The following is a 3,036-nucleotide window of genomic DNA, read 5'->3' as shown; positions in this document are numbered from 1 at the left end:
AGAGAAGGCTGCACAGATTCCCACATCATTACGCTGAAACCGGAAAGGTGGTGAGAGTTCAGGCAGCTCCCATGATCTTTGTGCAAGGGATATTTTAATTCCAGCCCGGAGAAGGAACATGCCGAAGCACTGGTTACATGAGCTGTGCTCTCAGGAATTCGTTCTGTATTGTGAACCGGCGTCTTGGTGGGAACAGATGTCGCCTTAGGTCTCATTTGTGCCACTATAAAAGTGTTTTAAGTTGTTCCAATATTTATGGCTGCACAGGTGGTGAGCTAATAGACATCATTACCCTTTGTCTGCCACATCAAAAGAAAACCAGGGGTGGAACAAAAGGAAGTAATAGGCTCTCCCAGCAAGGGGAAAGGTAAGGAAGAGAAGCCCCCATCCAAATGGTGCCTGTAGATTGACCTCCCTGCCCTCCCTTCCCCCAACTCAGCGCCATGGGGAAAGAAGAAAAGTTTGGCCTCTGCTATGGAGGATTCAGTGATTGATTTGTGTCGTGGTGACCGGGCACTGGAGCCCTGGCACAGGATGCTGGCCCGCTGCCCGGCCCCCTCCCTCCCCCTCGGTCTTGGGGCAGCTTCCATAGGAACAGCCTCGCAAGGGCGGTACCGAGTGCTGGTGGCTTCCACGTACCCAAGGCTGTTCAACAAAAGGGTCCGTGTAATTTGCAAGCTAAGCAACAGCTTTGCTTTGGCGAAAGGTTTTCTACGTGCGCACGGCTAAGGCGGCTTGCAGCCGTGTGGCACAAGAAGACGTTCACGAAGGTGTGGCACGCCTCTGCATCATGTCACTACGCAACAACTGTTGGACTTGCCACAGCCACATGGTGACAGGGCAAGACTTTGACTGGGTTTCTAAATCTTTTTCCCTGCTGGGCAGGTTCGTCAGCAGGACATGGCCTGGGGAGGCCAGACAAGAGCCAGGCAGCCCCCGGTGCTATGGGAACCCCTCCCAGGGCTTCCAGCCGACATCCTGAGGATGCCAAAGCCCTCTCACTGCACTCATCAGCTGTGCACCAGGAACCGCTGCCCCTTTAGGACACCTCCTCCTTCCTGAGGATGGTAAAGCACTTGCTGGCCAAGGCTTCAGCCACCCTGCACCCTGTGCTGAGGGGGCATCTGTGGGCTCGCTGCATAGCTCCCTGGCAACTTCTCCAGGGGCTCCCAGAGGCGTGGACTGCTTCTGTTTGCTGCAGGCCGGGGTGCTGTAGCCGTGCTCACAATGACTTGGCTCTAGAAAAGCCTCCTCCCCACTTCCTTCCTGAAAAGAAGCGCCTGCTCTTTTGTGCAGAACAGTAATATGCTTATTGCACTAGGAAGGCCTTCACAGCAAACCTGCGCCACAGGGGTGTTACTGTTTCTGGCTTGTGTATTTTGCCTTCTGGTAGAATTGTTTTATCTTCTTACAGTGCAGCCTGGTCTGGTGAATGTTGCTGCCAAATGACTTTGCTGTGGTGATTGCCTCTAGTCCCGTGGCTGGAACTGGAGTTTCTCGTGCGCCTTCCGGACACCAGGCACGGTCAGCGTGGCTCTGCTGGCCAGTAGCAGCATCTCAGGTACGTGGCCCGGCTGGCGTGGCAGGGGCAGTCGGCAGCTGGAGCCTATGCAGTTCATGAGGAACATCGTAGTTAAGCACCGAGTGGGCAGTTTGTGTCTTAGAACTTTTCTCCTGATGTCTGAACTTTGGAAGTGGAAATAGGTCGTCCCTGAACTTATCGTTCCTCTGCTAGATGTTATGGTATTGTGCCTGTCTTGGGCGCTAGCTTCTTTGCCTGCTCTCCAAGTCTGTCATGCTTCCCATATCAGACTGTGTCCAGGCCTTTCATCTTTTGCGTTGCCTGTCTCTGAACTGGGACCGTCTTTAGACACAGGGACCAGAGATTAGGAAGAGGAAGCAAGCCTGTTCTGGCATTGGCAATGTGGTGTTCTCACTATTATCTTCTGTACTTCTGTTATGGGTTTAAGCATTTTTTCCCTTCTAGTTAATAAGTAATTTATCTGGTAACTGATTAATGTCCAGCACCTTTCTTTGGCTAGTAGGGGCCCCGTCTCAGGTGTGGAAGTTCATCCTGCAGTGTGGCCCACTACTGCCCGCTTCCTCTTTTGGGAGCTTGCTGTGCCCCTCGGCTGATCCATGTCCAGGAGCTACTGTCTGCCCTTACACTAGAAATGTGGCTGTATCTCCTGGAGAAGCCGTGGGAAGGGGCTTCTCAATGCGGATTTGATGTGGCTCTGTAGTGATGAGCAGCTGGTCGCCCCAGCAGAGTAAGTGCCAAGAGACTGCGCATCCAGTCATGGGGGGAATGGGCTCACTGAGCCCCCACCCAGCCTCAGGTGGGACACAGGCTGCTTGAGAACCGCAGACCCCCAGGGTGTGAGCTCTGCCTGGGTGCTCCAGCAGGACACGAGAGCAAGTCTGACGAGCCTATTAGCCAAGAGCTTCGTTTTTCTTGATACGTATTAATATTTTTCCCTGGGTAGCAGCCTCATACCTGCATCTGCAAGGGGAGGCTCTGACAGCACATAGCAGCAGAGCTACATAGACTACACTGGTCAGATGCAGAGCTCACAAGGGAGCGTATGCATTTGCAGCCTGATACAAGCCTGTCTGCTATGTCAGATGTATGTCGAGTCCTCACTGAGCAGGAGGCAGGGCTCCTCTGGGACATGTAACCCTCCGTGCCTGCTGCCTGCCTAGTCCAACCCCAGGAGCCCTAAGGAAAGAGACCTTCCGTCTCCTGGGCTGGTCTGAGGGATCAGGCCACGTGGCTTCATGCTGGGAAAGGTACCAGCACTATTGACTGAAGTGCTGTGGTTTGAGAGCCATGGTGACCTCAGAATTAATTCACATGTTGGGACTTAAGTGTATCAGCATTTTATGTAGGTAATGTTCTCCAGGCGTCAGTCCCCTTTCCAGCACCCAGCTGCTTGTCCCCTGGCTAAACCTCGTAGCTGGCTTAGTCTGGACAGCTGGAGAACTGGGTTTAGGGCATAGATGATACATGAGAGTCACCAGTGGGGGGGGGGGGGC

The 3,036-nt window shown here is 53.6% G+C and overlaps 2 protein-coding genes across 2 annotated transcripts in view; both read left to right on the top strand.

Moving 5' to 3' along the window:
• The first annotated feature begins 1,232 nt into the window (after nt 1-1,232).
• The window catches only part of LOC109295241, a 38,978-nt gene continuing 37,174 nt past the window's right edge, over nt 1,233-3,036 (top strand). The window contains exon 1 of the mRNA XM_019513984.1: nt 1,233-1,561. The gene's annotated coding sequence lies outside the window, so the exon portion shown is untranslated. The remainder of the gene's footprint in view (nt 1,562-3,036) is intronic.
• LOC109295232 overlaps nt 2,077-3,036 on the top strand; it is an 11,276-nt gene continuing 10,316 nt past the window's right edge. The window contains exon 1 of the mRNA XM_019513965.1: nt 2,077-2,458. The gene's annotated coding sequence lies outside the window, so the exon portion shown is untranslated. The remainder of the gene's footprint in view (nt 2,459-3,036) is intronic.

Source organism: Gavialis gangeticus, unplaced genomic scaffold (assembly GCF_001723915.1).
Source record: "Gavialis gangeticus isolate Ggan-Ray unplaced genomic scaffold, GavGan_comp1, whole genome shotgun sequence".
Lineage (NCBI taxonomy): Eukaryota > Metazoa > Chordata > Crocodylia > Gavialidae > Gavialis > Gavialis gangeticus.
This window is presented reverse-complemented; position numbering and strand designations above follow the sequence as displayed.